Consider the following 25,286-nt stretch of genomic DNA (forward strand, 5'->3'; position numbering starts at 1 on the left):
GGTGCACAGATTTGTGCACATTGAAAGAAAATTTATTAGAAGCAATATTTTAATATTGCTATTCACCCTTTCTCTATAATAGAAGTGTCAACCAAATTCACAATTGACAAGACCGATTGAAACACATGTGTGCAGCTGGCGCCAATGAGAGCTTTATATATATTGCGCATTCACAAGTTAACTTAGCTTTTTATAGATATAGAATAAACTTGCTTAATTAGACTTGCTTTCTGATTTAGCTATTTTTTTTTCCAGCCCAGTGAAGCACACCAACTTCTCTTTCAGGTAATTGTCAATAACACAGAAATAAATATCAACATGAAACAGATTATTATTGTAGATCAAGCAGGAAGAACAAAGGGTAAAATATTTAACTGCAGCAGTATTTGACTATATTCTGTGCAGAGAGAAAACCTGAAGTCATTTTCAAGGTCCATTTCTTACTTCTTTTCAATCAGGTCAAGTTTCTAAACTTTCTAAATCACTGTTTTCCGGCTAATGAAAAGAAAATAGGATTCCATTGAGTCTCTTATCTATCTACTCCCGGACTTTTGTGAGGATCAAATGAGATGAGGCATGGGACAACTTGCTTCACAGACATTTGGTTAAGGTGTAAAATGTATGCATCTAGCTATAAAGCAAGTCATGTTCCTGGGCTGAAGAAACTGCAAGGAGGCTACTTGTTAGGGAGAGGAAGCTGGCATTGCTATGTGATGTCATTACCTTGTGCCCACAGTGACCGGTTTCTAGGCTGGGCTGGGCTGTAGGCCGCATTTTGCGCCTGTGGTCTTGGCAGCATTGGCTGAGATCTGGTGGACTGTGACTGCAGGGTGGTGGTGTGGTCTGTGTCCCACTTGGGGGAAACCAAGTGTTGCTTTGTTGGTGCCAGGTGCATGGTGCTATTTCTTGATAAATGGCAGTATGCATCATGGCAACTCCTGTGTTGAGCATCTGCCCCTGGTGGTCAGTGCAGGTCATAGTGACTAGTTGGATGGTAGGAGGGGCACTTAGCATTTAGCCACATATATTGGGTCGGCAGCTAAGTAATTGCGGGTTTCACACATATATGGCTTCAGTTGAATTTTTAGGTTTGCAGACGTAGTACAAATGTAAAACACATTTTGTTATTTGATAGTTGGCTATTCAGCTGTTAATCAGTAAAAAAAGTTTTTTGATCTGTTTTGTAGTTTTCGTTTGGCGTTCGTTGAAAAATGGAAAATCAAAAGGAACATTTTCGTCATATTTTGCTTTTTTATTTCCACAAAGGGAAAAACGCATCGCAAGCTCATAAAAAGTTATGTGCTGTTTATGGTGACGAAGCCTTAAAAGAACGGCAGTGTCAAAATTGGTTTGCCAAATTTCGTTCTGGTGATTTTTCACTCAAAGATGAAAAACGCTCTGATCATCCAGTTGAAGTTGATGACGCCCTAATCAAAGCAATAATCAATTCGGACTGTCACAGTACAACACATGAGATTGCAGAGAAGCTTCATGTATCACATACATGCATTGAAAATCACTTAAAACAACTTGGCTATGTTTAAAAACTCGATACATGGGTTCCTCACGAACTGACAGAATCACAGTTAACGCAACGCATTAGCAGCTGCGATTTGCTAAAGAAACGTAATGAAAATGATCCATTTTTAAAACGACTGATAACTGGCTGTGAAAAATGGGTTGTTTACAACAATATCAAGAGGAAAAGATCGTGGAGCAGGCCAGGTGAACAACTCAAACAACATCAAAAGCTGATATTCATCAAAAGAAGGTTTTGTTATCAGTTTGGTGGGATTACAAAGGAATTGTCTACTTTGAACTCTTACCACCCAACCGAACGATCAATTCTGATGTCTACATTGAACAACTAATGAAATTAAACAATGCAGTTGAAGAAAAGCGGCCCGAATTGACAAATCGAAAAGGTGTTGTATTCCATCATGACAATGCAAGGCCACACACATCTTTGGTCACTCGGCAAAAATTAATGGAGCTTGGTTGGGATGTTTTGCCACATCCACCATATAGTCCTGACCTTGCACCATCTGATTACTTTTTGTTTCGATCTTTACAAAACTCCTTGAATGATAAAAATTTCAATAATGATGATGATGTCAAATCGTACCTGATTCAGTTTTTTGCTAATAAAAACCAGAAGTTTTTTGAACGTGGGATTATGATGCTGCCTGAAAGATGGCAAAAGGTCATTGATCAAAATGGGCAATACATTACAGAATAAAGTTATTTAGTTCCATGAAAAAATTGTCTTTGATTTTCTTTAAAAAATCCGCAATTACGTAGTTGCCGACCCAATATATATATACACACACACACACACACACAAGAGGCCTGGTGCATGAAATCTGTGCACGGGGTGGGGGGGAGTGTTCCTCAGCCTGGCCTGCAGCCTCTCAAACTTGGGACCCCTCAAAGGATGTCCTACTGCTGGTTTACAGGGATCAGGCATAAACTGGCAGTCAGACATCCCTCTCACAATCTGGGACTGCTGGCTCCAGCCGCTCACCTACCTGCCTGCCTGTCTGATTGCCCTTAACCACTCTGCATGTCAGCCTGCTTACCCCCAACTTCTCCCTGCCACTGGCCTGCTCACCCCCAAATGCCCCCTAGTCAGCCAGATCACCCCCAACTGCCCCTGTGCCAGCCTGCTCACCCCCAACTGTCCCCCCCTGCTGGCCTGTTTGACCCCACATTTTCTCCCCACTGGCCTATTCACCCCCAACTGACTCCCTGCTGGCCTCCTCACTCCAAACTGCCCCCCTGCTGTCCTAATCACCACCAACTGATCCCCTGATGGCCTGCTCAACCCCACTGGCCCCCTTCCTGGTCTGCTTACCCCCAATGGCCACTGCTGTCCCATCTTGGTCTGACAATTCTCCGGCGACCCAGGGTCCTAGCTCCTTCTTTTTTTCTTTTTTGTCAGAGCCTTCTTGAATGGAGGCTAGGGCAGGCTGGAAGCAAGTATCTAGGATTTATTAATATTCTATAATTAAAACTTTATAGCCTTGAGTGGAAGCCAAGGCCAGCCAGGGTGGGGGGGAATATTGGCTTCCTCCATTGCCGGGGCAACCCAAGCCTCCTGTTTGCTCCATCTCCATGGCCAGCCTCCATCTTGGTTGGGTTAATTTGCATACTCACTCCTGATTGGCTGGTGGGTGTGGATTGTGAATGTAGCGGAATGATGGTTAATTTGCATGTGTCTCTTTTATTACTGTAGATTATTTATTTATGTGTTTAATCATCTATTTATATTAATCATTAATCATTTGTTTAATCAGTTAAGACACATTGATAACTACTTTATGTTTTTGATTATAATCTAAACATACTTTATTTTGTTGCTCAAATTTATTTTCTTTTTTGATTTTTTATTTTAAGACAGAGATGTTTTAATGGAAATTCGATTATTTTTTCTGTGTCTTATGGCTTTCAATGAACCCAGGGAGAGAAGGAAAGTAATGCATGCTGGCAAGTTTTCATTTTATATGTAGCATTTTTAAATAAATAAGATGGCTTCTTTAATTAGTAATTTCTTACTGAATTAGAAACTGCTTGTTTTTTTCTTTTTTACAGTTGCAAAGTTTTGCCTATTTGATTTGAATTGTATTTGAAAGTAGCTTTCTCGGTATGCAGGCATTTTTATTGTTTGAATGAATTAAGTTGGCTTAGGCCTTAGTAAATATTGGGGCAATTATTATGATGTAGTATGATTGAGTCAGTTATCATCCAGGGTTGACTTAAAAGTTAAATATTAAGAGAAAGGCTTATGAATTTTTTTGTGCTTAATACTATTAACAGGTTTAGGCTGCTATTTTAGAAAGTGTGTTATTAACACTTAATTCTAGCTACAGTGGTGCAACAAGTCTATTTGTTTGGACCTTTTTGTATAGATAATGCAAAGAATATGCATATTTGTAAATTACTTAGGTGGACACATTGCCATTTTATTAATAGTAATTTTTATTACACATCCTCAAGGTTTATGAAGCACCTTTCAATGTTGGCTTTATTGAAATGTTTTGAACTTGGCAGACATGAATATTCATGAATATTTAAAATTAAATATATATATATATATATATATATATATATATATTCAAGAGTATTTAAAATTAAATGTGAATGCCTGCTTCTATGAAGAAATAAAGCAAAACTCAGCTTTGGCATGTTAGATAAACCCAGCTTGCTAACATTACCTGAGAATTATCTATAATTGTGGTTAACTTCTTTTGGTTTTGTAGATATTGAAATAGTTATAGGATTTTAATGCCCCAAACATTAATTATAATGATAATAATAATATTTACTTTGTTTGAGATTCTAAGATGTGCTAAGGGGCTGAGGTAATTTGCAAATAAAAACCTCTAATAACAATCCTGAAAAAATTGGCATGATTATTATTTCCACTGCACATCTGAAGACATTTGATACTCTTAGAGAGCAAGTGCCATAGCCTCTTTTCTTTTCTTTAAATATGTCAATCTTGTTCCAACTTGGACCCACTCTGCTGTTCCAGTTGCTTGAATAATCTGCCCCATTCTAGCCTTTGCATGACTGGCTTTTCTTGTCATTCAGATCTCTACTGGTCTTCCCTAACCACCTACACGTACCATCCCACTCCAATCCGCACCCCTTTCACTCTTTATAGACTTAACATTGTCTGAAATTATCTTGTTCCTTTATTTGATTATTTTCTTCTCTCTATAGACATTTCACCGTCATGAAATGAGGACCTTGGTATAGTCTCTACCTTCGTATTTGCAGCCCCGTGTACAATGCATGTTTGTTAATAGTTAAATCCTGATTTGATAAATCCTACAGAGCTAGTAGAGGATAGGGCTGGGATTTGAACCCAAGTCTGTTTGGTTTCATGTTTTAAGGACTTTCCACTCTATCACTTTATTTTCCAGCTGGATTTAGTGTTAATATCTGAATAAATATCAAACATTCAGCCTTAATCCATGATATCTGCAAATCGTACACCTATGGATGAGGACAATGGCGGTGGTGGGGGGAAGGGGGAGGGAGGAAAGGGCAGAGGGTGAGGCGGGAACTGGGTGGAAGGGAGCTATGGGGGGAAAAAGGAGAAACAATTGTAATAATCTGAGCAATAAAGATTTATTTTTAAAAATGCATTTAAATTTTGTCAAAATAATTAATTCTACTGAAAATAAAAGAGCTGATTGCTTCAAAAATTCCATACTATTGTCTCTTTGCTAATTAAATAGCAATATTATCTCATTGCTATTAGATGTAGTTAACAGTCAATTGTGTGATAATGCTAAATATTTGTTACAGTTTTATAAACTTACCATACATTTCACAAACTGAGCACTTTATTTTTTTAATTATTTAAAAAAATATATTTTATTGATTTTCTTACAGAGAGGAAGGGAGAGAGATAGAAACATCGATGAGAGAGAAACATCGACCAGCTACCTCTTGCATACCCCCTACCTGGGATGTGCCTGCAACCAATGTTCATGCCCTTGACCGGAATTGAACCTGGGACCTTTCAGTCCGCAGACTGACGCTCTACCGCTGAGCCAAACCGGTTTTGGCACTCTGAGCACTTTAAAAAGTGATTCTTAATAGGAAAAATTACTTTGTATTTTTAAAAACATCTTTTACAATCTAAAGTTTTCTCAGATTTGGGTTATCCACTAACAGTTAAATGGGATTAATGAGGTTTCACTGAATTTCTAAACTCTTTTTCTCACCAACAGATGTGTGCAAATGTCTCTTTTGGGGCAATGAAAACCATCATGGATTCAGGAATCTAGGCCATGAGTGAGACATGTGAAGGAAAATTAAGTGTTGAAGAACAGCTGACCATGTAACTAAAGAAATCAATCATTACCCAGCCTGCTTTATTGGCATAATTGGCAATGATTTATAGAATAATGGCAGGAGTCCAACTGGGCATGTGTATCCTTAACAACATTAGAACACTCTGGAGTAGAATCTTACTTAAGGCAATATGATTAGACTGGGGAAGAAGTTTTAGAGATATCTAAAATTAACTAACAAACAACAACAAAATATTGCCCCTGAATTTATTTTATCTAACAGTGCAAAAATTTGTAAGTTATTTTAATGGAATCTTGAAGCAAAATTTTGCCTAAAGCAAATAAATCAGAAATATCTCTCAAGTGCTTGTCTACTACCTTAGTAGTGTTTTGTGCATCTCTAGTATAATATTGCTTTATTAGTCAATATTGTCATATGAAAAAAAACATACGTACAGAAAATATTTGTCTGCTGGGTGCTGAGGGCATGGAAAGGGGCTTAGCGGCAGTGAGGATGCAACTAGCCTACTGATAGATGCGGTTCATTTAAAAGTAGTAATGTAAGGTTTACCTACTGTGCTGCATCTTGTAACTTACTTGTTAAATTTATTCAGGAAGTATGGCTTTAGGGACTTTTCTGGAAACCAACTAGTGGGTTGTAAGAGATAATTAACAAAACTTCCTGTTTCTTCTCTTGGAACAGATGGATATTTTCGAAATGCAACAGAACACCGAACTCAGTTTGAGGTCACGCATAGTTGAGTTGCTTCTATTTGTATAATGAGGTGCTACTTGCTTGTATTCCAGAGGTCTACAGCCTTATATCTGCAGAGTCATACAACTGGTTTCCACAGAACTAAGCAGCTAACTGCAGCAGCCAACATTGGCTTCAGAGACAGACTTTTTAAGGACATTGCCCAAACAGAATTTTTTGCTGTTGTTTTTTTTCTACCTGAAAAAACACATCTCCTCTACCTTATTATCTTAGCTATATGGGTGCCAGCATTTGAAAATACCTATCTCTCTGGGTGGAACTTATTGGAAGGGCAGATATGAAGTAAAGGTTCATTGCTAACGTATTGGGGACTAGAATCTAGAATCTGTAAAATAGTTAAAAGACAAGGAGAGAGGGAAAGAGGATAAGCATTACATAAAATGTTCTGTTCATTGAATATTCAGATGACAGCTGCTCCTGGCGATGAGTCAGGGTTTTGGCAAATGAAGGTGAGTATAACAGAATACAGGGGCCTTTAATGTTTCTGTTATATTTCTTATACCCAAATGGTCAATGCCCTTTTACTGATAACTCTTGAAAGTACATTGCATATTAATATACGTATTTGCTCTTCAAGAGAGGAGAGTTTACCATAAAGCTAGTAAAGGCCTGTTCTTTATTCATAAGAACCCCTTCCAAGTTCTTCCAAGGAGAAAAGCTAGGAAATCTGTAGGTATAGTTTTCTTCTATTTTCTTAATGAGTCCTGCTCCCCCCCCCCCCCAAACGAATTAAGTCCATGTCCATAGATGCTGTATCTGCTCCTGCTCATGAGAAGGAGGTAGAAATGACTTGTTTCCAGAAAATAAATGATGTCTACAGTTTGGGTAGAAGAAGGAATAAGGACTTAAATCACTCTCTTTAATTTGGTTATTCATTAAGAGTCCCAGAGAAGTGGATGGAGAAATGGAGAAAGAGCCATGGGGAGATTTGGTGCTTGTTCAATTATACCATCATTGAGTAATAACAGAGAAAAATATAATGGGAGCTTATAAAAGTTCCTTTTGTTTGTGACTTTAGACTGTGAACTTCTTGAGGGCAAGTTGAATAAATGTTCGTTTTCAATTTGGAGAGCAGTGGTCTCCAACATCAATTTTTAAAACAAGCCACAGTGGCTCATTTAGATAACCTGGGTCTTTAATTAATTAAAAGAGAGCAAAGTTTTAATTGCTTCAAGCCAAGTGATATATTTCCTGACATATGCTGTATAATAAAAAATAAGAATACATATTTTAGAAAAGACACTGATATAGTTAGGTCTTTTTTTTTTTCTGAAACATGTGGATAGCATGTTTATCATTTAAAGTTCATATCCTTACTATGATATTAGCCTGTAATATAACTTTTTAATTTTATCTCCTACCACCCAGAGCTCCTATATGTTTTCTTTGCATCAGAATATATAGCAGCCCCAAATATTCTGATGTGTTTACACATTGATTCCTGAAGTTGAATATCTTTACTTCCTTCCTGCCAAGTGTCTTGCGCACAGTAAGCCCACAATGAAAATTTGTCACTTTATTACTTGCTCTATGAAGAAAAACTAGAACTTGCTCAAAGAAAGTGTGAAGGATTTGCTCTTATACTGAGTGTAGCTCTTTATGCTTGTTTCAGGAGAAAGTCCACATTCTTTGATACCCTATACTACAAGTTCTTTTAAACCTAGCTTCTGCTTTTCTCCAGTTTCATCTGTTCCCATCTTTGTTTGTGGTTCATGAAGCCCTGATCCTGCCTCAGGGCTTCACACATATTGTCTGGAACATCTGGACTGTTGTTTTTAACTCATCTACCTTAACTTCCTTCTCTGGCTAATCTGTGCTGGCCTTTTGGGTTTAATTTCAGAAGTCATCTCCTTGGGGAGCCATCTGTCACCTAAACTCCCTATCCTCCTCCATGATGTTCACTGGTCCTTTTATATGCTCTTAAACACTTACTGGGTACTCCACAATCACACTGCTTCATTATTTTAGAAATTTACTATTTATTTGTGTGTATCCCTTCATTAGATCTCCTCAAGGGCATGATATATTGTTTACCGTGGCATCCCTGGAAAAAATACAGTGTTCAGCACAGGTATTTATTGAATATATACATTTAAGTCATCCATAAACAACTAGTTATGAGAGTATTAGATATATAAAAAATATCTTTTGCATAAATAACCTTGAGTTCATTAAAAGCCCACTAAAGTAGAGAACTGTTACTCTAGTACTTAGACTGCCAACAGTGTAAGTTGGATGTCAAGGAAATTCTCATACAAAGTGTAGGTACATATCCCTTCTATCTCTCTGAGGAAGAAAAAAGCTGTCTCCCGCTGCTACAACTCTTTCAGTAATACGTTAATATCACAGTGGGTAGCATGTCTTAAAAGAATCAGAAATTGGTCCAAGGACACAGGGAAAAACTCTACTGAAAATCATTTAAGTTTTTGTACAGAGAAGCTTTTAAGAAATCACCTAAACGAAAGAAAAATGGTTTTAAACTATATAAGTTCATGTGCTACATTCTACATAAATGAAAAATAACAACAGAAGAAGAAGATTTTTTTAAAAAGAAATCCTGGGTGTATTGTGCCGTCCAGATACTATTTTAACAATGATAAAATACTTAAATACTTAAACTTGTGTTTTTGTGTTACTGAATTGTACAACATAATTTTGTATTTAAAGATAGCACTGCTGCCGAAACTGGTTTGGCTCAGTGGATAGAGCTTCGGCCTGCGGACTGAGAGGTCCCGGGTTCGATTCCGGTCAAGGGCATGTACCTTGGTTGCGGGCACATCCCCAGTGGGGGCTGTGCAGGAGGCAGCTGGTTGATGTTTCTCTTTCATCGACATTTCTAGCTCTCTATCCCTCTCAATTCCTCTCTGTGTAAAATCAATAAAATATATTAAAAAAAAAAAAAAAAAAAAAAGATAGCACTGCTGCTCAACCAGTGTAGTTCAATGGTTGGGTGTGGACCCATGAACCAGGAGGTCACAGTTCGGTTCCTGGTCAGGGCACATGTCTGGGTTGTGAGCTCGATCCCCAGCAGGGGGCTTGTAGCAGGTAGCCTATTGATGATTCTCTCTCATCATTGATGTTTCTATCTCTCTCCCTCTTCCTCTCTGAAACCAATAAAAATATATTTAAAAAATAAAAATAAATATTAAGGACAGTATTGCTGACAAACTGGTGCTGTGGTTTTATTTCAACTGTGTATCACCCATGGTAAACTTTAGTGTGTTCTGGTAAAATAGCAGACTGAACACAAATGTCTGAAAATAAAATAAAATATAGGAAACACAAAGGAATAAGCCAAAAGAAAGAGAAGAGTGCAATCTGTGAATGAAGTATTTCAACTAGTCTGAAAGATGGAAGGAGAATAAATAGAAGCCTGTTGATACACTTTTCCCCCCTTTTAACTTAAAAATGCCAGCCCAGGGCCCTCAAGCAGGGTCTGCAACCATGAAAAGAACTCACCTATCAAGAAAAAATAAAGGAACTTCAGTTCAGAGTTGGCATATACAGTGAATCCATCCAGATATTTAACCTTAACTAATAGGTATACCAGAAAGAAGAGAGGGAAGAGAATGATCAAAACAATAGAAGAAATATATCCAGACCTGAGTAGAAAGACAGAAGCCTTTGTTGCATAAAAATCCTATCTTGCAATGTTGAGATAAAGGAGTACAAAAAGACCTACACATCTAAACACAGAATCATGAAAACTTCAAATATCAAAAATAAACAGTATGTCTGAGAAGCTTTCAGAGAGAAAATATAGGTCAATTACAAAATGACAAGAATCAGGCTGACATTTGACAATCCCAAACGGATGGGATTTTGAAGACAATAGAGAAAAGAAGGCCTGAAAAGTTGAGGAGTTACAGCCAATCAAAGTATGAAGGCAAAAACAGAGTTTTTCAAATATACAAGAACTTGGAATTCTTGAAGTCACTCATTTTTAAAAATATATATATTTTATTGATTTTTTACAGAGAGGAAGGAGAGGGATAGAGAGCCAGAAACGTCAATGAGAGAGAAACATCGACCAGCTGCCTCTTGCACACCCTCCACTGGGGATGTGCCCACAAACAATGTGCATGCCCCTGACTAGAATCGAACCCGGGACCTTTCAGTCCACAGGCCCATGCTCTGCCACTGAGCCAAACTGGTTTCGGCTTGAAGTCGCTCTTGCTTAGAAAATTACTTTATGTTTTACTCTATAAAATGAGAATAAAATCCATGAAAGAGAAAAATGAGACATAGTTTACACTGATATCAAGAAAATATTATAAGTCTTAACTGGTTTGGCTCAGTGTTTAGAGCATCGGCCTGCGGACTGAAAGGACCCAGGTTCGAATCCAGTCAAGGGCATGTACCTTGATTGCGGGCACATCCCCAGTAGGAAGTGTGCAGGAGGCAGCTGATCAATGTTTCTCTCTCATTGATGTTTGTAATTCTCTATCCCTCTTCCTTCCTCTCTGTAAAAATCAATAAAACATATTAAAAAAAAGAAAATATTATAAGAAATGTCTTATATTTGAGTTTCACATAGCATGTTTTAGTCTGTTGAAATATTTTTGCAAATGGCTTTCATGATTGAAATCACTCTGGGAAATTATACATGGTATATAGACCATAGAATATTTATTTTTGTTTTTATATACATGTATAATATACATATAGTAAATATAATAAATTTTCTTACCCTGGCATTGAGATGAAATTTTTTTGTCATCATAAATAATGATGACAAAAATAATTATTTTATTTTTTTAAAATTTATTTTTATTGGTTTCAGAGAGGAAGAGAGAGGGAGAGAGATAGAAACATCAATGAAGAAATCAATGAGGGAATAATTGATCAGCTGCCTCCTGCATGCTCCCTACTGGGGACTGAGCCCACAACCCGGGCATGTGCCCTTGACTGGAATTGAATCTGGGATCCTTCAGTCTGTAAGGCAATTCTATATCCACTGAGCCAAACCAGCTTGAGCTGTCATCATAATTTTATTAACATCTTGTGGAGCTAGACTTCCATGGAACACACTTTAAAAAATGCTATTAAATGTGTTCCTTTAAGAAAAGATAGGGTAATCTATACATAGCTTTGAGGGATTCGAATAAACTTGAATAGTATAGATTCAAATTTGGATCATGAGGTTCTTGTCACCACGTGTGAAAAAATAAGTGAATTGTCCTCATATTTCTCTATCTGGACAAACTGTAATTAGAGAGAAGAATGAAGGGATGGAATTGGGTGGTTGGGTGTGCAAAACACCCTGTCTTCCTCAAATATGTAGAGCACACATGTCAAACACCGTACTTGCTATCTATTACGCATGCGCATAGATAACAAGTCACGCAAGATTCAGGAGGCGTGACCTATAGTCCGGCATCCGATGTGGTTGTGCGGGTGGCAGAGCAGAGGAGAGAGTGAGTGTGCGGGCATAAAAAATACACAGCAGAAGCTGCCAGTTCCTGGCATAAAGTGCAGGCATAAAAATCGCAACAGAATCTGCTATCTGTACCCAGCCAGGCATTTATTGACTGACTTTTTTTTTCTCCACTCCATCTGCCAAATCAAGCTATCCCTGTGCAGTTTTCAACTTTTTCCTTCTAACGCAGATTTCCAATAAACTACATCTTTTACTGCCAATATTGATCCCAAAATGTCCAGGAAAAGAAAAGTTGACGGTGAAGGCAGACAATTTAATGACAAATGGGAAAAATGAATACATGTTTGTGCTTAGAGAGGGCAAACCAGTGTGTATATTGTGTTATGAGACAGTGTCGGTGATGAAAGAGTACAATATACGTCGTCATTTTGACACCAAACATAATGTTAAGTATGGCAAATATACTTTGGAAGAAAAGCATAAAATTGTTAAAGAACTAAAAGGCAAACTACAATCACAGCAGCAAATGTTTACAAAGGCTACAGCGAAAAATGATGCTGCAGTGAAAGCAAGTTTTATAGTGGCTGAAGAAATTGCCTGTACTTCAAGGTGTTTTTCAGAGGGTGCCTTTTTGAAGCAATGCATGCTAAAAGTGTGTGAGCAAGTATGCCCAGACCAGATACAGAGTTTTCAAAATGTCAGTTTGTCAAGAAACACCATTGCAGATAGAGTTCAAGAACTCTCAGGAAATCTATCATCACAGCTGGCCGAACAGGCATGCAGTTATCTCGCTTTTTCACTTGCTATCGATGAAAGCACAGACAACACTGATACAGCGCAGCTGTCCATCTTTATACGTGCTACGAAGACCGACCTCTCTGTCACTGAGGAACTTTTGGATGTAGCTGCCATGCATGGGACGACGACTGGTAGAGATATATTTGAGGCTGTGGAGAAATCTATAAATAATTTTAAATTACCCTGGGAAAAGTTGGTGGGGCTAACTACCGATGGCGCACCTTCAATGTGCGGAGAAAAGAAAGGCTTGGTTGGACTAATGAAGGAAAGAATGCAAAAAAGTCACTGCCACCCACCCTTGATTACTTATCATTGCATTATCCACCAAGAGGCTATGTGTGGAAAAGTTCTGGACATGAATGACATAATGACCACAGTCATTAAAACTATTAACTTTATACGGGCACGTGGCCTGTATCATTGCCAGTTCCAGCAGTTTTTACAGGAGGTGGGTGCAGAGCATGGAGACGTGCCATACCACACAGAAGTAAGATGGCTGAGCAAGAGCGCAGTCCTCAAAAGATTTTTTGAGCTCAGAGAACAAATTGCTCTTTTCATGGAAAGTAAAGGAAAGCCCTTGCCTGAACTGTCGGATCCCGCCTGGCTATGTGATTTTGCTATGATGTGTGACATATGCGAGCATCTCGCCCAACTGAATCTGAAGCTGCAGGGACGCAAACAAGTCATCACAAAGATGTCTGACATGATTACAGCATTCCAGCGTAAACTTCAACTATGGAAGTCCCAACTGGAACAGGACAATCTTGCCCACTTTCCCATTTGTTTGAGTATCTCAACCACTATTTCTGGTACTTTTCCTTGCAGTCGGCTGGCTACCAAAGTTAGCCGTTTACTAAGTGAATTTGAGCGGAGCTTCTCTGACTTTAGAACACAGCACTCAGGCTTTGACATCTTTGCCAATCCTTTTACAGTTGATGTCAACAATGTGCCCCATCACCTTCAGATGGAGATAATCGAGCTTCAGTCTGACAGTGGCCTGAAATCAAGGTTTCAGGATGTTGAAATTGAGGACTTCTACCCTCTACTGCCCCCTGACTCAATGCCAGAGCTCCGACTTCATGCTGCCCGTATTCTATCCATGTTCGGGAGCACCCATCTTTGTGAACAGATGTTTTCAATAATGAATCTGAACAAAAACAAGCACAGATCACGCATTACCGATGACAACCTCCATGCTGTTTTGCGGGTTGCTACAGCCCAAGAAATAAAACCGAACATTGACTCATTGATCCGGGGAAAACGGTTTCAGACATCTAGCCAGAAAACAAAACAATGAGCATTTTAGGTACATTCCAATATTACTGTTTTGCTTGATACCAATATTACTGTTTTGCTTGATAGCATGTGAGTTGGTTAACAGCACTGTTAAGGAAAAGATTGTTCCACTCATTTTAAATTCACATTTCTGGTTAACATTGTCAGTTTATGACTGTTCATTAAACCATTCGGCCCGCAATTTAGGCTGGATTTTAGATTTTGGCCCCTTCTCTGATTGAGTTCGACACCCCTAATGTAGAGGGTCATGCGATTACTGTATTTAGAAGGGAAGTTCAGAGTATTATATTGTGGGTACTAGATTCAATGTAATTTTATCCTTACATTCTTAAGCCACACAACTAGCAACACCCCAAGTAGATCGAAGGCTTTATAGAAAAAACATTAGAAATGCTAAAACTTAATCAGAAAGTTTAACCAGCTGGTAAACTTCATACTCTTCCAAAACACTCACAAAGGCTTTATCCTAATCCTGTGTTTATTCCTAAAGATTATCAAATGAAGTTAATGTGTTTTTAAATTATACATCTCTTTTATTTTAATTTTCTTAGCATATGATATTTAAAAAACATTTTAAATAGTTGCTTTATCTTCTATACTCTGCCCTCAGCTTTATTATATTTCACTAATCATAATTCCCAATCATTGTGGTCATATTTTTATGGATACCTAATTCATAGATAATAATTATAGTATTAAGTACTTATTAAGTATTGCTTAAAAATTCTTTTCATTACTTCTAACTTCTGGGATATAACACAATAAATTTTTCTACTTCATAGATTAGGAAACAAAAAAATCTTCAACCACCCAGCTACATTTTGTGTGTTTTTTTTTTTCTTTTTCTTTTTCTTTTAATCCATAAAAGGTCTAACCAGTAACATCACTGCAGCTAAAAAACAGTCTAGATAAACAAGGGTTTCTTATCCCCCCCGGTGAGTCCCCACATATATTATAGAACTCAACTGGCTAACTCGCTTAAGAGTAGGGGGTACCACTTTCCTGGGCTTTTTGTATTAAAACACATTATGTGCATGGAAAAGCAGTTTGGATCTTCACTTAGGATTCATTCTACACTGACCTTGAGTCAAATCCATGACTTCTTGGGCTCTGTCCGGAAATTTCTCAATCTGATCAATGAATATAAATCAAACTATTTGAAAATTCCATTTTCTGATGGCCAAAACAGCAACTTAATATGGTTCAACCTAGGAGGTAGAGTCCAAGTTTGTTCCTACGGCAAACTAATCTCATATGTCAGACAACTCCAGCTGGTATCCATTCAGGAAGCATGCTTAACAATTTCAACAAGAAAGAATTGGGAGAACTTGTTCTGGTGTGAAATGGTAGCTAATTTTCCAAGTTTAGTAAAAGAATAAGAAGATGATGTATTTATTTGGTGGACTGGGTAAAAAATGGAAACCTAATGCTGTGACCAAGCATCAGACCCTTGAATTAGCAAATGCCACTTTTGACTGCTCTGCTAAAAAAATCTCAAATCAAACAACTTAAAGAAAGGAATGAAAAGAAAAAATTTCCAAGACCTATTTTGTCTTTCTCTGGCTTAGAAAAATTTAAAAATCAGATTTGATTGATGCATTCTGCTTGAATGTTAAGAGCATGTCAGTAATATGCTGTGTGCATTTCTTAAATTCACCTGGGTTGCACATGAACTTGACACCAGGTTCCGCGAAATAGGAATGCCCTGTCATGTTATCTTTGCTAAACTCAAGTACTGTAGAGAAGCATCTGAAACATTAATATTTTTGGTCAACCTTTCCTAAATTTTGGTCATAGAAGTGAAAGTTTCAGGACTTCTGAATGAATTATTATATGCATTTTGACTCCACGATTTGGAGCCACACAGAACAAACCTGATTTTGTGAGATGAAGAGCAGAGAACACTCTCCCCTGTTGCTGAACAAGAGAATGATGTGATCAGAACTCTTTCTGGGAGCAGTGAGAAAAATAGATTGACTTGGACAGAAACTTGAGGAAGGAGGTCAGTGGGGCAAATTGTATTTTACAAAGATGGCTGCAACAATATCTTTCCAACAAAAGTTCTACAAAAACGCCACTCCCCTATCAAGAGGTGGAGAGTACATTCCCTTGTCTTGAAACAGGTGGGTCTATGTGACCACTGGAACCAACAGAGTTCAGTGAAAATGACACTGACTTCTACGGATAGTATATAATGGTGCCATATATTTCCCCATGGGACTCTCCCTCTTGGGATCCAGACATCATGGTGTGAGGAAGTCCAAGCAGCCCTGGAGAGTCCCACAAGGAGAGGCCCACAGGGATCATGGCCCACAGTCCTGCCCCACAGTTACAGCCAATAATCAGCACCAATTTGCTAACATGAGAGTAAATCATCCTGAAATTGGATCTTCCAGCCCCAGGTGAGCTGTTAAAACTGATGCCACAAGGATCAGTAAGGAACCATCCTCACTGAAGTCTTGACCAAATTACAGATTCAAGAACAAAATAGATGATTACTATTGCTAAAAGTCATTAAGTTTTAGATAGCAATAAATAACCAAAACAGCTAATGTTAGTCAGGCCTTAATTGAGGTACATATTTCAGTAATAAAAGAACAAATTCTACATTCTCCTCAATGTATTTTCCCCTTTGCTTTCTTTCACCAGTCTAAATCATCCCAGTTCCTTTAGCCTTTCTTTATATTACCTACTTATTTTTCATTGTTTTGATTACTCTTCTCTAAATCCCTTCTCAGGTTTTAAGACCCCAAGCTAGACACATTATGTTAATAAAGGCTTGATTAAAGTTTAGTGTAATTAGGGGATTAAGTGTAATTCTTACATTTTATTATCTTATTTATAGAACTCAATGGCAAGCTCTAAATTTTAGCAGCAAGTGCTCAATTTAGAACTAAAAACTGACATCGTTTCTTCCAACTTCAACAGACTTCAATGTTTTTTATTTAAATTATATATTGCCAACACAGAGAGTTATATAGGGCTACAATAAACAGCCACCTAATCTCTCTTGTATTGACTTTTTAAACTCATCATTTTTGCTATAGATTAAAAAATATAATAATAAATTATAAGTATAATTGACCTGCCCTCCCCAATACTGTACCCTCCTCCAGAAAAAACTATCCTAAATTGGAAGTTCATCATTTTTGTGAGTGTTTTGTACTGTTACGACACATGTACATATGAATAAATATCTTATCTAATAAAAGAGTAATATGCAAATTGACAATACCTCTGCTGCACCCAAAAGCCACTCCCACCAGCCAATCAGAGCAAGTATGCAAATTAACCCCAACCAAGATGGCTGTGGCCACAGAGAGCAGGAGGGAGGCTTGGGTTTCCCAGGAAATGGAAGAAGCCAAGCTTTCTGCTTGACCTTGCCAGCCTAAGCCTCCATTCAAGGCTACAAAGTTTCAATTATAGAAGGTAAACAAATCCAAACAGAAATGGCAGCAGCCAGGGAGCAAGCAGAAGGCTTGGCTCTGCTCCAGGCTACAAAGTTTCAATTGTAGAAGGTAAATAAATTCCAGATACCAGGGCCTCTGCTTGTGTTGTCAGGGGGTGTGGCTGACCTGCAAGCCACCTCAGGCCCCTCACTCAGGCCGCCCCACACCCCAAAAGAACCCCCACCCTGATCCAGGACATCCTTCAGGGCAAACCAGCTGGACCCCACCCATGCACCAGGCCTCTATCCTATCTAATAAAAGAGTAATATGCAGGTTGACCATCACTCCAACACACAAGATCAAGATTGCTGCTCCCATGTGATCGAAGATCCTGACCCCATGTGGACACAAGATGGCCACCATAAGATGACCAGCAGGGGAGGACAGTTGGGAGGGACCAGGCATGCAAGGGAGGGCAGTTGGGGGTGATCAGGCAAGCAAGGGAGTGTAGTTGGGAGGCACCAGGCCTGCAAGGGAGGGCAGTTGGGGGTGATCAACCCTGCAGGGGAGGGCAGTTAGGGGTGACCAGACTGGCAGAGGAGGGAAGTTGGGTGCAAACAGGCTGGCAGGGGAGCAGTTAGACATCAATCAAGCTGGCATGGGAGTGGTTAGGGGGTGATCAGGCTGGCAGGCAGGTGAGCAGTTGGGAGCCATCCATCAGTCCTGGATTGTGAGAGGGATGTCCGACTGCCCGTTTAGGCCTGATCCCATCGAGGGGTCCCAGATTGGAGAGGATGCAGGCTGGGTTAAGGGACACCACCACCCCTTCCCCCCATGCACGAATTTTGTGCACTGGGCATCAAGTCTGTATAGTAAAAGCCTAAGTGACCATTACTGTGGAAAACCAGAACAACTGGTCGCTATGATACGCACTGACCATCAGGAGGTGGCAGGTGCCTCTCCAGCCTCTGTAGCAGTGCTAAGGAGCAGCGATCAGATTGCTAAGGAGCAACGAGCAGGCGGGTGGTAAGGAGCGAGGGGTCCTGGACTGTGAGAGGGATGTCCTCCTGCACCTGACCTCTAGTTATATGATATTACTTTAAAAAACTTTACATAGTTGGAATTCTTACATATTGTTCTCCATCTTATTTAAAAACATATACCCATTTTAGTTCCTATATAGTATTTTATTGCATGACTATAACCATAATTAATTGAATCTACTGTTAGTGGATATTTAGGCAATATCCAGGCTCATGTTGCAGTGTACATTCTTATACCTATCTTCTTGTGCGCACATGAAGTTTCTCCAGGGACTACACTTAGAAGATAAATTGTAGAGTGTAAGGATACACACAGCCTTGACTTTAGTGTTTCTGCTATTTTAATTTCCATCAGCAGTGTTGAAAGTTTTTGTTCCTTCACATCCTTACCAAAAAGTAGGGTCATCAGATTTTCTAATTTTTGTCAATCTAATGAGTATGAAATGGACTTTAATGAATTTTCCATTTCTTTGATTACTAATGCTGTAGAGTATCATCTACACATTCATATCTTTTGTCTATTTCTCTAAGATTTTTGTCTTTTTCCTATTGATTTGTAGAATTTATATACAAATCTTATATATTAACTTTTAAAAAATTGTGTGTGTTGCAAATACTTAACCCACACTCAATACATTGCATTTTAACTTTGTATAATATGTTTTTGTAAGATTTAGAAAAATTTAATGTTAAATATATTAATCTTTTTCTTTATAGAATGTTTTTTTCTTTCTTTCTTTCTTTCTTTCTTTCTTTCTTTCTTTCTTTCTTTCTTTCTTTCTTTCTTTTTTTTTAAATGGATATATCTCTACCTAGAAATCATTAAGGTATCTTCTCTATTTTTTTCTAAATGCTTTAAACATTTTCTTTTCACATTTGGTCTTTGATATTTTCCTAATTTATTTTTAATATGAAGTGAAGTAGGGAAATTTTTTCTACCTGGACTAGAGGTCCAGTTCATGAAATTCATGCACTGGAAGGGGCGATGTCCCTCAGCGGAGCCTGCACCCTCTCTAATCTGTGACCCCTTGGGAGATGTCCAGCTGCCAGCAGTCAGACATCCCTCTCACAATCCAGGACTGATGGCTCCTAATCACTCACCCACCTGCCTGCTTGATTGGCCCCCCCCCCCTGCTTGATGGCTCCTAACCACTCCCCTGCTGGCCTGATTGATACCTAACTGCTCCCCTGCTAGCCCAATCACCCTCAACTTCCCTCCCCGGCTGGCCTGGTCATCCCCAACTGCTCTCCCCTGATGGCCATCTTGTGGCTGCCATCTTGTGATGATGTGAGGACATTGCTCAAGGGTGCGAGGGCCACCTAGGCTTTTATTAGTATATCGGGTCTAGTAATACTTAATGTCGTTTTTTAACATTCGTTTAAAATCTTGCTTGGCGTTGACTTGTATTGACATAACCTTCAAACACGTGGTATCTACAGAACGTGTGAAGTGCAATTAACAAGTTTTGCTTGAAAAAGTTTGTGTTTGGTTTGGTTTTTGTTGCAAAACTAGGGCTAAGAAGATGGCGGATGAAGAGCATATTCGGCACTGCATGCTTTAAGAGTTCCAATTAGGAAGAAAAGCAAGTGAGGCTGCAAAAAACATCTGTAGTGCTCTTGGTCAAGATGCAGTTAGTGCCAGAAAATGCCAGCGTTGGTTTGAGAAATTTCGCGAGGGAAATTTTTCATTAGATGACAAGAGTGGTCGAGGCCGTGTGTCCAATTTTGATCAAGAAGCTCTTCAAGCTCTTTTGGTGCAAAATCCTCAAATTACCCAACAAGAGCTTGCGACAACTTTAAATTGTTCACAAAAAACAATTTCCAATCAATTGCGTGCACTTGGCAAAGTCCAAAAGTTTGGAAAATGGGTTCCTCATGAGTTGACCGACAACAACCGTAATCAAAGAGTCACAATTTGCAGTTTGCTCCTCTCTCATCAAAACCGTTTGCCGTTTTTAGAGCAAATTGTTACCGGAGATGAAAAATGGGTGCTGTATGTTAATTTGAAAAGGCGGCCTCAATGGTTGGACAAAAATGAGGCTCCGCAGCCCACGCCAAAACCTGACTTGCATGCGAAAAAAGTGATGTTGTGTGTTTGGTGGAATTTTAAAGGAATTCTTCATTATGAACTTTTACCATCTACCCAAACCATTACAAGTGCAGTGTATAGTGCCCAATTGGAAAGGTTAGCCCAAGCTTTAAGAGAAAAAGAACCCACGCTGATTAATTGGAAGGGTGTAATTCTTCACCACGATAACACACGACCGCATACTGCAAGAATCACTGCTGAAAAACTGCGCCAGTTGGAATGGGAAGTTCTCCCTCAACCTGCATATTCTCCTGATATTGCCCCGTCCGATTACCATTTGTTTCGTTCTTTGCAAAACTTTCTTCTTGGAAAAAAATTTAATAATGAAGAATGCCTCAAAAATGCATTGACCAAATTTTTTGCATCAAAATCACAAGAATTTTACAACAGAGGGATTAAAATGCTTCCTGAGCATTGGGCACAAGTAGTAGAAAACAACGGCAACTATATTATTGATTAAATTTTGTTGTATTGTTTAAATAAATTCGATTTAAAAAAGTATTAGAAAACGACATTAATTATTACTAGACCTAATAGATAATTTACTGCTCTTGATCATATTTTGTGAATATGATCCACTAATCTGTAACATCATTTCAGACACAAAGAACATTTCTATTTAAGTTTATATCACTTTTGGTCTCTCTCCCCTCAACCCCCCATAAATTTATTCTATTTGTCTAGGCTTGTAGCAAAATCGTTCTATCTTACAGTATATAATACTAGAGGCCCAGTGTATGAAATTTGTGCACTCGGGATTGGGGTGTCCCTCAGCCTGGCCTGCACCCTCTCACAACCTGGGACCCCTCGGGGGATGTCGGACTGCTGTTTCAACTTGATCCCCACAGCCCTGGATCAGGCCAAAACCAGCAGTCCGACGCTCCCCGATGGATATAGTAGTATGGGAAATCCTGGCCCTGCTGTGCCTGCCACAGTTTGGTAACACTGCTGCGGAGGCGGGAGAGGCTTGTGTTGCTGCCGCAGCTGCACTCACCAGTCATGAACCTGGCATCTGGTTTCCGTTGGTCAGCTGAGTGGTGCTGGGAGTGCACTGACCAACAGGTGGCAGCTCCTGCGTTGAGCATCTGATCCCTGGTGGTCATAGCTACCAGCTAGTCATCTGGTTGTCCAATTGACTAGTCACTTATATATATGTTTTCTAGGGCTGTTCTAACCCAGTATCACAAACTGAGTGACTGAAAACAACAGACATTTATTTATTTTATCTTTAAAAATGTATTTTTATTGATTTCAGAGAGGAAAGGAAAGGGGAGAGAAACATCAATGATGAGAGAGAATTATTGGTCACCTGCCTCCTGCATGCTCTCTACTGGGGATCAAGCTTGCAACATAGGCATGTGCCTGGGAATTGAACCGTAACCTCCTGGGTCATAGGTTGATGCTCAACCACTGACTGAACCATTTCAGTCGAGCAGAATTTTATTGTCTCACAGTTCTGAAAGTCTGAAATCAAGATGTTAGCAAGGCCCTGCACCCTCTGAAAACTTCATTTTCTCTTCTTTGCTACTGGTAATTGCTGGCACTCTGGCATTTCTTGGCTTATAACCACATAACTCCATTCTATGACTTGTTGCCACATGGCATTGTCACTATCTGTGTCTGTGTCTGAATTCCCCTCTTTTTATAAGGGCCTCAGTCACATTGGATTAGAGCCCACCCTAAGGACTTCATCTTACCTTGATGACATTTGCAAAGACCTAATTTTCGAGATCATATTCGTAGGTACCAGAGATTAGGGCTTCAACATATATTTTGGAGTACACAATGCAACCTATAACAGTAAGTCACTTTACCTTTCTGTATATTAATTTTCTTTGGGCATAGTAATTGTATTATTCTCAGGGCTGTTGTATTAGATTATTTCATATTATTAGTTAATAAAACATGGAAAGTACCTAGAACTGTACCTGGCCTGCAATAAAAATTCAATAAGTGTTAGCTAGTCAAATTAATTTTATCTAACCACTCTGTTTAACTCTGTTTTTGTTTTCAACAGTTTGTAGATTATTTTGAATATACTCTATAAATAATCATGTTGTATAAAATAAGCAATTTTGTTTTTTTCTAATATTTACATTTTTATTATATTTTCTTATCTTATTATTGTAAGACCTCCAGGATAATATTGAATAGAAGCTGAAATAGTAGGATAGTAGTTATCTTATTTTGTTTGTGTTTTAAATGGGGGTTATTCTATAATTTTATCATTAAATACTAGAGGCCTGGTGCATGAAATTTGTGCACTCAGAGTGGGTGTCACTCAGCGTGGGTGTCACTCAGCGTGGGCTGAACCCTCTTGCAGACTGGGAGTCATCAGTCAGAGATCCTTAGCGCTGCCATAGAGGCGGAAGAGGCTCCCACTACTGCTGCTGCACTAGTCAGCCATGGCCCGGCTGGCTTCTGGCTGAGTATCCCTCCCACTGTGGGAGCACACTGACCACCGGGGTACAGCTCTTGCATTGAGCATTTGCCCCCTGGTGGTCAATGCATGCCATAGTGACTGGTTGTTCTGCTATTCAGTTGATTTGCATATTAGCCTTTTATTATATAGGATAATGTCTTATTATGGGAAAGGCCTCTTATTCTTTTTTTTTTTTTTCTTTTTTTTTTTTTTTTTTTTTTGTAGTTAAAGGGAGGGGCAGAATTTTCACTTGTGCCTGAAGCTAAATTGCCCTTAGCTCAAAAATCTGCATACCACTGAGACAACAAGTCATAGAATGGAGTTATGTGGTTACACATCCTGGTGAGGCTCATTGTAAACTCCCACACTCTTCTATTATGTGTATAATTATTGAGAACCATCTTATCTCTTTAGTGAAAGGAACCTTTTGTTATGTTACAATGACTAACTTTATCTCATGAGTTGTGTTTTGGCTTCAAGCCTGTATCCAGTCTTCATGCAGGAACTTTAGCTCTTCTGTTCAATATTTACCTGGCATATCTTTTATTTTATTTCTCTAAATCTTTCTAGATTGCATTTTTTTTATTGAATTTTATAGAGAGAAAGGGAGAGAGAGAGAGAGTTAGAAACACCGATGAGAGAGAAGAATCTATTAGCTGCCTCCTGCACCGCCCCCCACTGGGTATGTGCCTGCAACCCAGGTACATGCCCTTGACTGGAATCAAACTTGAGGACCCCTCAGTCCGCAGGCCGATGTTTTATCCACTGAGCCAAACTGGCTAGGGTGTCTAGATATTTGTGTATTAGATAGGAATAGCCCATGGACATAGACAATTGTCTGGCGAAGGCCTGGAAGTGGCGGGTGCAGGGTGGAGGAAATCAATGGCAGGGGGTGGGGGAGGGGGGGGGGGAGGAACCTAAAACAAAGGGACATCTGTAATACTTTCAACAATAAAGATACATTTTAAATGAAGGAAAATATCTTAGTTGAAAAGAGTTTTATGTGAAATAATATAAGTAATTCCTCTACAATAGGGGTGTCGAACTCAATCAGAGAAGGGGCCAAAATCTAAAATCCAGCCTAAATCGAGGGCTGAATGGTTTACTGAACAGTCATAAACTGTCATTGTGATGGAAACGCAGCGGAGTGCAGTGATGACAGCGCAGTGCGGGCCACATTGCAAGGCCTGGCGGGACGGATTTGGCTCGCGGGCCTTGTGTTTGACATATGTGCTCTACACTGTACTTTATATTCTCAACTTCTCTCAAAGAGATATTAATTGACCTTATGTTCACCTAACATTAATTGACCTTATGTTCACTGATTACAGGACTGACTCTCACCATGCTGACCCAGCACTGACTGCACAGGGGCTATCAGACCCTGTTTTGTCTCCTGGTCTCCGTCTGGGTCTGATCACAGCCCCCTTGGCAGTCATTGTGCTGGGTTGCTGAGGTACCTGCAGTGTGGCAATCAGTGCTGGGTCGCCATGGCTGAAGGACTAACTTCCAGTGTGCGGTCGAACCTTAGGTCATTTTGGATGTTACAGACCCTGGCTCTTTATATATATATATGTTATAGGTGTATGATGATGTTATTTTCAGGTTAGAAAGTTTGTTCATAATTTTTAAGGAGTTTTAAAATTAAATTTTGAATGACTATTACATACTTTCACTACATTCTAAAATATAATTATATAAGCAGCAAATGAAAGTTCAGGCTTTAAGTTAGGAAGTTAGTGAGCATTAGTTTGGAATCAGGCTGGGTTGGGAACACAGGAAGAACCACAAATTATATTCAAATGTATGTTTGACTTCATTGTTTTGCAGATGCAAAATATGGGATGTGGAGGAGTATCTTAAAGTTGGTAACAACAAGAATAACTTGATCAATATTAGTTAACAATAAAACAAATAATCCTTTTAACTCAATAGAAATAAAAAGACATATTTTCCTTTGTTGTTTACAAAGTATGTACAGTTATTTTGTGAGCTTGAATGAAGCATTAGCATAAAAAGAAATCTCTTATAAAGTCCATAATACTTTAACCCAGGAGGCAGTGTAATTCCATCTTCATGCATTGACACAAAATCATCTTATTGTTTTTAATATATTTTATTGATTTTATACAGAGAGGAAGGGAGAGAGATAGAGAGTTAGAAACATCGATGAGAGAGAGTCATCGATCAGCTGCCTCTTGCACACCCCCTACTGGGGATATGCCTGCAACCAAAGTACATGCCCTTGATTGGAATCGAACCCGGGACCCTTCAGTCCCCAAGCTGA

Source organism: Pipistrellus kuhlii, unplaced genomic scaffold (assembly GCF_014108245.1).
Source record: "Pipistrellus kuhlii isolate mPipKuh1 unplaced genomic scaffold, mPipKuh1.p scaffold_m20_p_2, whole genome shotgun sequence".
NCBI classification, from domain to species: Eukaryota; Metazoa; Chordata; class Mammalia; order Chiroptera; family Vespertilionidae; genus Pipistrellus; species Pipistrellus kuhlii.